Source organism: Triticum aestivum, chromosome 4A, assembly GCF_018294505.1.
Source record: "Triticum aestivum cultivar Chinese Spring chromosome 4A, IWGSC CS RefSeq v2.1, whole genome shotgun sequence".
NCBI classification, from domain to species: domain Eukaryota; kingdom Viridiplantae; phylum Streptophyta; class Magnoliopsida; order Poales; family Poaceae; genus Triticum; species Triticum aestivum.
The window spans coordinates 232,132,961-232,145,701 of record NC_057803.1 but is presented as its reverse complement, the minus strand read 5'-3'; positions in this window follow the sequence as shown (position 1 = coordinate 232,145,701).

Below are 12,741 nucleotides of genomic sequence, written 5' to 3'. Positions count from 1 at the left end.
GTTTACTATGATGTGTGCTTTTTCCGGTGTTTGCTTCTTCGGGTTGGTTCCGATAGCGTCACGTCTCTGAGGACCCATTCGACTATGTCCGTGTGTCTTCTTCATGGACTCGTTCTTCTTCCTTGCGGGATTTCAGGCAAAATGACCATAACCTCGAAATCACTTCTATCTTTGCTTGCTAGTTGCTCGCTCTTTTGCTATGCCTATGCTGCGATACCTACCACTTGCTTATCATGTCTCCTATATTGTTGAACCAAGCCTCTAACCCACCTTGTCCTAGCAAACCGTTGATTGGCTATGTTACCGCTTTGCTCAGCCCCTCGTATAGCGTTGTTAGTTGCAGGTGAAGATTGAAGTTTGTTCCTTGTTGGAACATGGAGATGTTGTTCCTTGTCGGAACATGTTTACTTGTTGGGATATCACTATATATCTTATTTAATTAATGCATCTATATACTTGGTAAAGGGTGGAAGGCTCGGCCTTATGCCTGGTGTTTTGTTCCACTCTTGCCGCCCTAGTTTCCGTCATATCGGTGTTATGTTCTTGGATTTTGCGTTCCTTACGTGGTTGGGTAATAATGGGAACCCCTTGACAGTTCGCCTTGAGTAAAACTCTTCCAGCAATGCCCAACATTGGTTTTACCATTTGCCACCTAGCCTTTTCTTTTCCCTTGGGAGTCGCACTCCTGAGGGTCATCATTATTTTACCCCCCCCCCCGGGCCAGTGCTCCTTTGAGTGTTGGTCCAAACTAGGGTCATGTGCAGTGCCCCCTCGGGGAAACTCGAGGTTTGGTTTTAGTTGTATGGAGCGCTCATCTGAGTGTGCCCTGAGAACGAGATATGTGCAGCTCCTATCGGGATTTGTCGGCACATTCGGGCGGTGTTGCTGGATTTGTTTTAACTTGTCGAAGTTGTCTTGTAGAAACGGGATACCGAGTCTGATCGGAATGTCTCGGGAGAAGGTATATCCTTCGTTGACCGTGAGAGCTTGTCATGGGCTAAGTTGGGACACCCCTGCAGGGATTTGAACTTTCGAAAGTCGTGCCCACGGTTATGGGAAGATGGGAATTTGTTAATGTCCGGTTGTAAAAAACCTGAAGTTGACCTTAATTAAAATGCATCAACCGCGTGGGTAACCGTGATGGTCTCTTTCCGGCGGAGTCCGGGAAGTGAACACGGTGTTGGAGTTATGCTTGACGTACGTTGTTCTAGGATCACATCTTGATCATACTTTTATCGACCGTGCTTTGTCTTCTCTTCTCGCTCTCATTTGCGTATGTTAGCCACCATATATGCTAGTCGCTTGCTGCAGCTCCACCTCATACCTTTTACCTTACCCATAAGCTTAAATAGTCTTGATCGCGAGGGTGTGAGATTGCTGAGTCCCCGTGACTCACAGATACTTCCAAAACCAGCTTGCAGGTGCCGTTGAACCGTGCGGATGACGCAACCAAGCTCAAGGAGGAGCTTGATGAAGATCTTGTCCTTTATGTTGTTTCATTCTAGTTGATCAGTAGTGGAGCCCAGTTGGGGTCGATCAGGGACCTTGTCGCATTTGGGGTTCTTCTTTTATTTTGGTTCCATAGTCGGACCTTGATTGTATTTGGATGTTGTAATGCTTTATTCATGTAATTGTGTGAAGTGGCGATTGTAAGCCAACTATGTATCTTTTTCCCTTATGTATTACATGGGTTGTGTGAAGATTACCTCACTTGCGACATTGCTTTCAATGCGGTTATGCCTCTAAGTCGTGCTTCGACACATGGGAGATATAGCCGCATCGAGGGCGTTACAATACCACCCTATCATACCACATCACAACCATTTTAATAGCATGTTGGCACGCAAGGTAAACCATTATAAGCTCCTAGATAATTAAGCATGGCATAAGCAACTATAATCTCTAATTGTCATTGCAAACATGTTTCTTTCATAATAGGTTGAATTAGGAACGATGAACTAATCATATTTACAAAAACAAGAGTGGTCGAGTTCATACCAGCTTTTCTCATCTCAATAAGTTCATCATATAATCATCATTATTGCCTTTCACTTGCATGACCGAATAGTGTGGATAATAATAATAGTCCACATGCATTGGACTAAGCTGGAATCTGCAAGCATTCAATTCAAGAGAGAAGACAAGGTAATATGGGCTCTTTGTTAGATCAACAATAATGCATATAAGAGCCACTCAACATTTTCATTATGATCTTCTCCTCTCGACCCCCAAAGAAAAGAAACAAAACTATTTACACGGGAAAGCTCCCAACAAGCAAAAGAAGAACGAGAGATCTTTTTGGGTTTTCTTTTTAATTACTACTACTATAGGCATGGAAAGTAAACTAACTAAAAGCTACAACTTTTTTTTGTTTTTCTTAAGGTTTATCAAACACACAAGAAGAAATCATAAAAAGGGAAATAAACTAGCATGGATATTACAATGAAAAAGTATGAGCACCAACAGCTAGCATGAGTGTGTGAACATGAATGTAATGTCGGTGAGAGATACGTACTCCCCCAAGCTTAGGATTTTGGCCTAAGTTGGTTTATGGCCACGGCTGGCCTGGCGGATATCCAAAGTAATAGTTGGGGTCGTACTGAGAAGGATACCCCTAGTGCCACTAGTTGGCAATCTCTTCCGGATTCCACTGATAAACAGACTGCCAGTGAGGATCAAATTGTGGTTCCGGCTCTGGCTCTGTAGCTGGTGTGGGGTTTCGGTAGGCGTGAATGGCCTCTGGCAGAACAAGGTACTTGCCTGCAGATAAGTCAAACAAATAAAGAGCAGGCAAAGTAATAGTCTCAGGGTGATTTTTATCAAATATTAGCTTGTACTTAAGCATCTTTTCCTTATTCTTAATGATAAAATCATGTGCTATCATACTCTTATAGCCTAGAAAAACAAGAGGCAGCAACTTTTCTTCCTTCTCATAATGTCTAATAGGTATGTTAAAATGTGCAGCGAGGCACGAGGCAAAGATACCTCCCAAGATGGGGCCCTTAGTACGGTTAAAATTTAACCGCTTTGCAACAATAGCGCCCATACTATGTGTCATCACGTAACAAGGCATGGCACAAAATAACAATATCAGGGGCACTAAGATTTCCACAGTTTCCGCGACCAATTAAGCATCTACTAGCAAATATTGCAAAGTAACGTAAAACAGGAAAATGTATGCTAGTAATTATTGCATCGAAAACTTTCCTTGTTTCCCCTATAGCTATTGTATCTATTAACCCATCCACATCGTCACGATGTGGTTCCTCTACACTGCCCTCAAAAGGGATCAAACAAACCCGACAAAAATCATGAAGTGACATCTCCTTATGCTCATCATATAAATAAAATTCCACCATAGGTGGTGAGCTCCCAGCATGGAAATGAAAGTTTTGCACAAAGATATTGGTGAGTAAGACATACTGTTCGCGTTGGTCGTGGAGGAAGGTGGTGAGGCCTGCATTCTCAGCCAACTCATAGAAATCATCATAAATCCCGGCTGCTCTCAAGAAATCATCACAAGGCCATTCACACGGCCGGACCTCCGCGGTGCGAGGGAGATTATACTTGGGCTTCTTGTTCTCTTCACTTTGTTTATCCTTCAAGCTTCGCCTCGATGAGCCCCTCAAAAATCTCTTCATCTTTTTCTGAAATTTTTAGCAACTTCAAAATAAAAGTGAACCAAACTCAACAAAATTGATAGCAACTACTCCTACAAGTGCCTAGAGACTATATCATGCATTAAAACTACTTTTGACCACATAAATTTGGCATGCAAGCTCAAGAACAGGGTCACCTAAGCAGCAAAAATTTGCAATGAATAAAGCGCTAGAACAAAAACTAATTTTACCATTGGAGGAGTCACATACCAAGGAACAATCCCCCAAAGCAGTTTTGTGAATGGAGCTTTGAGCTAGGAGATCAAAAATGGCAGCAAGATGAGCTTGGACTCGGGTTTGAGCTAGCTAGTGATTTTTTTAGGAGGAAGAAGGAGTGTGTGGTAGCTGGAATAAGTGGAGGGGAGCCACCATGGGCCCACGAGGCAGGGGGTGCACCCTGGACCCTCGTGGCCAGGTGCTTGCTCCCCTTGATGAGTTCTCGATGCCAAATATTCTCAAATATTCAAGAAAAAATCATATTTAAACTTCAGGGCATTTGGAGAACTTTCATTTTTGGGGTATTTTTTTATTGCATTGATAATTCAGAAAACAGATAGAAAAATACTATTTTTGCTCTATTTAATATAAATAACAGAAAGTAAAAAGAGGGTACAGAGAGTTGTTTTTTCTAACTTCATCCATCTCATGCTCATCAAAAGGAATCCACTAACAAGGTTGATCAGGTCTTGTTAACAAACTCATTTCGCGTAACATGAGACCGGAGAAATTTCGAATAACACTATGTTACCTCAACGGGGATATACACGTCCCCAATAATAAGAATATCATATTTCTTCTTGACAGTAGGTAGAGGAAATTCGAAACCTCCAATAGTAATTGTTGAAATTTTCCAATAGAATTGATACTGTGGACTTGAGGTTGTTTCCTCGGAAAGTGTACCGTATGCTCATTACCATTAACATGAAAAGTGACATTGCCTTTGGTGCAATCAATAACAGCCCCTGCAGTATTCAAAAAAGGTCTTCCAAGAATAATAGACATACTATCGTCCTCGAGGATATCAAGAATAACAAAGTCCGTTAAAATAGTAACATTTGAAACCACAATAGGCACATCCTCACAAATACCGACAGGTATAACAGTTGATTTATCAGCAATTTGCAAATATATTTTAGTAGGTGTCAACTTATTCAAATCAAGTCTACGATATAAAGAGAGAGGCATAACACTAACACCGGCAAATCAAGTCTACGACATAAAGCAGTTTTAACATAGTTTCTTTAAATGGAGCATGGTATAGTTGGTACTCTTTAATCTGCAAGTTTCTTTGGTATTCCACCCTTAAAAGTATAATTAGCAAGCATGGTGGAAACTTCAGCTTCCGGTATCTTTCTTTTATTAGTAACAATATCCTTCATATACTTAGCATAAGGATTCATTTAGCATATTAGTCAAACACATACGCAAAAAGATAGGTCTAATCATTTCAGCAAAGCGCTCAAAATCCTCATCATCCTTTTTCTTGGATGGTTTAGGAGGAAAAGGCATGGGTTTCTGAACCCATGGTTCTCTTTCTTTACCGTGCTTCCTAGCAACAAAGTCTCTCTTATCATAACGTTGATTCTTTGATTGTGGGTTATCAAGATCAACAGCAGGTTCAATCTACATTATTATTACTAGGTTGAGCATCAACATGAACATCATCATTAACATTATCACTAGGTTCATGTTCATTACCAGATTGTGTTTCGGCATCAGAAATAGAAATATCATTAGGATTCTCAGGTGTGTCTACAACAGGTTCACTAGAAGCATGCAAAGTCCTATCATTTTTCTTTTTCTTCCTTTTAGAAGGACTAGGTGCATCTATATTAGTTCTCTGAGAATCTTGCTCAATTCTCTTAGGATGGACCTCAGGATACAAAGGTTCCTGAGTCATTTTACCACCTCTAGTCACAACTCTAACAGCATTGTTATGTTTCTTACTATTTAATTCATTGAGCAAATCATTCTAAGCTTTAAGTACTTGTTCTACTTGAGTGGTAACCATAGAAGCATGTTTACTAATAAGTTTAAGTTCACCTTTAACACTAGCCATATAATCACTCAAGTGTTCAATCATATAAGCATTATGTTTCAATTGTCTACCAACATAATCATTGAAGTTTTCTTGTTTAACAATAAAATTATCAAACTCATCTAAGCATTGGCTAGCAGACTTATTACGAGGAATATCACCTTCATCAAATCTATAGAGAGAGCTTACCTTTACTACCTGTGTCAGGTTATCAAGACCATGTGTTTCTTCAATAGGTGATGAATTAAGACCATGTATTTCTTCAACAGGAGGTAAATTCTTAACATCTTCAGCTTTTATACCTTTTTCTTTCATAGATTTCTTTGCCTCTTGCATTTTTTCAGGACTGAGAAATAGAATGCCCCTTTTCTTCGGAGTTGGCTTAGGAGTTAGTTTTGGAAGTGTCCAATTATTTTCATTGGTCAACATATTATTCAATAGAATTTCAGCTTGATCAATAGTTCTTTCCCTGAAAACACAACCAGCAAAACTATCCAGGTGGTCTCTGGAAGCATCGGTTAGTCCATTATAAAAGATATCAAGTATTTCATTTTTCTTGAGAGGATGATCAGGCAAAGCATTAAGAAATTGGAGAAGCCTCCCCCAAGCTTGTGGGAGACTCTCTTCTTCAATTTGCACAAAATTATATATTTCCCTTAAAGTAGCTTGTTTCTTATGAGCATGGAAATATTTAGTAGAGAAGTAATAAATCATATCCTAGGGACTACGCACACAACCAGGATCAAGAGAATTAAACCATATCTTAGCATCACCCTTTAATGAGAACGGAAATATTTTAAGGATATAGTAGTAGCAAGTTTTCTCATCATTAGTGAACAGGGTGGCTATATCATTTAATTTAGTAAGATGTGCCACAACAGTTTCAGATTCATAGCCATAGAAAGGATCAGATTCAACCAAAGTAATTATATCAGGGTCGACAGAGAATTCATAATCCTTATCAGTAACAAAGATAGGTGAAGTAGCATAAGCGGGATCATATTTCATTCTATCATATTACGTTGCTACTATTACCTGCAACAAAGTGTTTAGTAGCAAAGTAATATGATAGCAGTGGTAACGGTGGCAAAAGGTAACTATAGCAAAAGTAATATTTTTGGGTTTTGTAGTGATTGTAATAGTAGCAACGCAAAAGTAAATAAGCGAAGAACAATATATGGAAAGCTCGTAGGCATTGGATCGGTGATAGAGAATTATGTCGGATGCGGTCGATCATGTAACAGTCATAACCTAGGGTGACACAGAACTAGCTCCAGTTCATCAATGTAATGTAGCCATGTATTCCGAATATAGTCATACATGCTTATGGAAAAGAACTTGCATGACATCTTTTGTCCTACCCTCCCGTGGCAGCGGGGTCCTATTGGAAACTAAGGGATATTAAGGCCTCCTTTTAATAGAGTACTGGACCAAAGCATTAACACATAGTGAATACATGAACTCCTCAAACTACGGTCATCACCGGGAGTGGTCCCGGTTATTGTCACTTCGGGGTTGCCGGATCATAACACATAATAGGTGACTATAGACTTGCAAGATAGGATCAAGAACTCTCATATATTGATGAAAACATAATAGGTTCAGATCTGAAATCATGGTACTCGGGCCCTAGTGACAAGCATTAAGCATAGCAAAGTCATAGCAACATCAATCTCAGAACATGGTGGATACTAGGGCTAACAAAACTAACTCGATTACATGATAAATCTCATCCAACCCATCACCGTCCAGCAAGTCTATGATGGAATTACACATGCACGGCGGTGAGCATCATGAAAATGGTGATGGAGGAAGGTTGATGATGACGATGGCGACGGATTCCCCTCTCCGGAGCCCCGAACAGACTCCGGGTCAGCCTTCCCAAGAGAGTTTAGGGCTTGGCGGCGGCTCCGTATCATAAAACGTGATGAATCCTTCTCTCTGGTTTTTTTCTCCCCGAAAGTGAATATATGGAGTCAAGGTTGAGGTCGGTGGAGCGTCAGGGGGCCCATGAGGCAGGGGGCGCGCCCCCCACCCTCGTGGATAGGTGGAGGCCCCCTTAACGTGGATTCTTCTTCTAGTATTTTTTATATATTCCAAAATAATTCTCCGTTGATTTTCAGGTCATTCCGAGAACTTTTATTTCTGCACAAAAATAACACCATGGCAATTCTGCTGAAAACAGCGTCAGTCCGGGTTAGTTCCATTCAAATCATGCAAGTTAGAGTCCAAAACAAGGGCAAAAGTGTTTGGAAAAGTAGATACGACGGAGACGTATCAAAGAGTTGTCATTTGATGAACGGGATCACATCATTAGAGAATGATGTGATTGACTTGACCCATCTATTAGCTTAGCACCATGATCGTTTAGTTTATTGCTATTGCTTTCTCCATAACTTATACATGTTCATATGACTATGAGATTATGCAACTCCCGAACACCGGAGGAACACTTAGTGTGCTATCAAACGTCACAACGTAACTGGGTGACTATAAAGATGCTCTACATGTGTCTCCAATGGTGTTTGTTGGGTTGGCATAGACCGAGATTAGGATTTGTCACTCCGTGTATCGGAGAGGTATCTCTAGGCCCTCTCGGTAATGCACATCACTATAAGCCTTGCAAGCAATGTGACTAATGAGTTAGTTGCGGGATGATGCATTACGGAATGAGTAAAGAGACTTGCCGGTAACGAGATTGAACTAGGTATTGAGATACCGACGATCAAATCTCGGGCAAGTAACATACCGATGACAAAGGGAACAACGTATATTGTTATGCGGTTTGACCGATGAAGATCTTCGTAGAATATGCAGGAACCAATATGAGTATCCAGGTTCCGCTATTGGTTATTAACCAGAAGTGAGTCTCGGTCATGTCTACATAGTTCTCGAACCCGTAGGGTCCGCACGCTTAACGTTCGATGATGATCGTTATGATTTTATGTGTTTTGATGTATCGAAGGTAGTTCGGAGTCCCAGATGTGATCACGGACATGACGAGGAGTCTCGAAATAGTCGAGACATAAAGATTGATATATTGGATGACTATATTCGGACACCAGATGAGTTTCGGAGCTTACCGGATATATATCGAAGTGTCGGGGGGGTTATCGGAACCCCCGAGGGAACTAATGGGCCTCTATGGGCCTTAGTGGGAAGAGAGGAAGGGGAAGGAGGGGCTGGCCGCCCCCTGGATCCGAATTGGACTAGGGGAAGGGGGTGGCGCCCCCCTTTCCTTTCCTTCCCCCTCTTCCTTCCTCCCCCCTCTCTCCCTCTTGGTGGATTCCTACTAGGACTTGGAGTCCTAGTAGGATTCCCCTCTTTGGGGTGCGCCCTAGAAGCCAGCCGGCCTCCCCCTTGCTCATTTATATAAGGGGGCAGGGGCACCCTAGAACACACAAGTTGACAGTTGTCTTAGCCGTGTGCATTGCCCCCCTCCATAGATTTCCACCTCGATCATATCATTGTAGTGCTTAGGCGAAGCCCTGCACCGGTAACTTCATCATCACCATCATCACGCCGTCATGCTGATGAAACTCTCCCTCGGCCTCAGCTGGATCAAGAGTACGAGAGACGTCACCGAGCTGAACATGTGTAGATCACGGAGGTGTCGTGCGTTCGGTACTTGGATCAGTTGGATCGCGAAGACGTTCGACTAAATCAACCGTGTTACTAAACGCTTCCGCTTTTAGTCTACGAGGGTATGTAGACACACTCCTCCCCTCTCGTTGCTATGCATCACCTAGATGGATCTTGCATGTGCGTGGCAAATTTTTGAAATACTGCGTTCCCCAACAGTGGCATCCGAGCCAGGTCTATGCGTAGATGTTATATGCACGAGTAGAAAACAAAGAAGTTGTGGGCGTGGGTATATACATATTGCTTGCCATCACCAGTTGATTCTTGATTCAGCGGTATTGTTGGATGAAGCGGCTGAGACCGACATTACGCGTACGCTTACGCGAGACTAGTTCTACTGACTTGCTTCGCACACAGGTGGCTAGTGGGTGTATGTTTCTCCAACTTTAGTTGAATCGGATTCAATGAACAGTGTTCTTTCTGAAGATCAAAAAGCAATCACTATACCACGTTGTGGTTTTTGATGCGTAGGTAAGAACGGTTCTTGCTAAGCCCATAGCAGCCACGTAAAACTTGCAACAACAAAGTAGAGGACGTCTAACTTGTTTTTGCAGGGCATGTTGTGATGTGATATGGTCAAGACGTGATTATATAAATTGTTGTATGAGATGATCATGTTTTGTAACACAATTATCGGCAACTAGCATGAGCCATATGGTTGTCGCTTTATTGTATGAAATGCAATCGTCATGTAATTGCTTTACTTTATCACTAAGCGGTAGCGATAGTCATAGAAGCAATAGTTGGCGAGACGATAATGATGCTTCGATGGAGATCAAGGTGTCAAGCCGGTGACGATGGTGATCATGACGGTGCTTTGGAGATGGAGATCAAAAGGCACAAGATGATGATGGCCATATCATATCACTTATTTGATTGCATGTGATGTTTATCCTTTATGCATCTTATCTTGCTTAGTTCGACGGTAGCATTATAAGATGATCTCTCACTAAATTTCAAGGTACAAATGTTCTCCCTGAGTATGCACTGTTGCTACAGTTCGTCGTGCCGAGACACCACGTGATGATCGGGTGTGATAAGCTCTATGTTCACATACAACGGGTGCAATCCAGTTTTGCACACGCAGAATACTCAGGTTAAACTTGACGAGCCTAGCATATGCAGATATGGCCTCGGAACACTGAGACCGAAAGGTCGAGTGTGAATCATATAGTAGATATGATCAACATAGTGATGTTCACCATTGAAAACTACATCTCACGTGATGATCGGACATGGTTTAGTCGATATGGATCACGTGATCACTTAGATGATTAGAGGGATGTCTATCTAAGTGGGAGTTCTTAAGTAATATGATTAATTGAACTTTAATTTATCATGAACTTAGTACCTGATACTCCCTCCGTTCCTAAATATAGGGTGTATAGTTTTTGGCACGAAAATTAAAGAACGCATGTGGAGGGAAAATTTCACAAGTTTTGGGCGATATTACACCTGACTAATTGGCATCAGAAAATAAAGAAGCTTGCCTAATATAAGGAAATGTGATCGAATCCCCAAAAAAAATATCCATACGAGTGGTGCAACTCAATACACCTTATATTTTGGGTTTTTCCTCAAAAATCTATACACCTTATATCAAGGAACGGAGGGAGTAGTATTTTGCATGTCTATGTTGTTGTAGATAGATGGCCCGTGCTGTTGTTCCGTTGAATTTTAATGCGTTCCTAGAGAAAGCTAAGTTGAAAGATGATGGTAGCAATTACACGCACTGGGTCCGTAACTTGAGGATTATCCTCATTGCTACACAGAAGAATTACGTCCTGGAAGCACCGCTAGGTGCCAAACCTGCTGCTGGAGCAACGCCAGATGTTATGAACACCTGGCAGAGCAAAGCTGATGAATACTCGATAGTTCAGTGTGCCATGCTTTACGGCTTAGAACTGGGACTTCAACGACGCTTTGAACATCATGGATCATATGAGATGTTCCAGGAGTTGAAGATAATATTTCAAGCAAATTCCCGGATTGAGAGATATGAAGTCTCCAATAAGTTCTACAGCTGCAAAATGGAGGAGAATAGTTCTGTCAGTGAGCATATACTCAGAATGTATGGGTACCACAATCACTTGACTCGCTAGGAGTTAATCTTCCAGTTGATAGTGTCATTGACAGAGTTCTTCAATCACTGCCACCAAGCTACAAGAGCTTCGTGATGAACTATAATATGCAAGGGATGGATAAGACGATTCCTGAGCTCTTCGCAATGCTAAAGGCTGTGGAGGTAGAAATCAAGAAGGAGCATCAAGTGTTGATGGTCAACAAGACCGCTAGTTTCAAGAAAAAAGGGTGAAGCAAGGAATGGGAACTTCAAGAAGAATGGCAAACAAGTTGCTGCTCAAGTGAAGAAGCCCAAGTCTGGACCAAAGCCTGAGACTGAGTGCTTCTACTGCAAAGGGACTGGTCACTGGAAGCGGAACTGCCCCAAGTATTCGGCGGAGAAGAAGGATGGAAAAGTAAAAGGTATATTTGATATACATGTTATTGATGTGTACCTTACTAATGCTCGCAGTAGCGCCTGGGTATTTGATACTAGTTCTGTTGCTAATATTTGCAACTCGAAACAGGGGCTACAGATTAAGCGAAGATTGGCTAAGGACGAGGTGACGATGCGCGTAGAAAATGGTTCCAAAGTTGATGTGATCGCCGTCGGCACGCTACCTCTACATCTACCTTCAGGATTAGTTTTAGACCTGAATAATTGTTATTTGGTGCCAGTGTTGAGCATGAACATTATATCTGGATCTTGTTTGATGCAAGATGGTTATTCATTTAAATTAGAGAATAATGGTTGTTCTATTTATATGAATAATATCTTTTATGGTCATGCACCCTTGATGAGTGGTCTATTTTTACTAAATCTTGATAGTAGTGATACACATGTTCGTAGTATTGAAGCCAAAAGATATAAGTTTAATAATGATAATGCAACTTATTTGTGGCACTGCAGTTTAGGTCATATTTGTGTAAAGCGCATGGAGAAACTCCATTCTGATGGGCTTTTGGAATCACTTGATGCTTGCGAACCTTGCGGAAGGCTTGGAAGATAAAGTGAGTCCATCAACTCCAACGGCATAGCTGAGTTGCATGGCAACGACCTAACGAACCTTACTCCTCATCTAAAAAGTCTGCAACATAATATGTTGCAGCCCGAAAACGGGTCAGCACATGGAATATGCTGGCAATATAACACATTAGAGCAAGAACAGAATAATGCTATCACTACATGCATATTTGGCTGGTGGAAAGCTCTATGGTTATAGTTTTCGCGAAAAGCCAATTTTTTCCTACAACAAAGGAATAAATTTTATTTAACTATCATGGTAGTTGAATCATCATTGAGAAGGTTCCTCCAACTCAATCCCAATTAAAGTAATTATC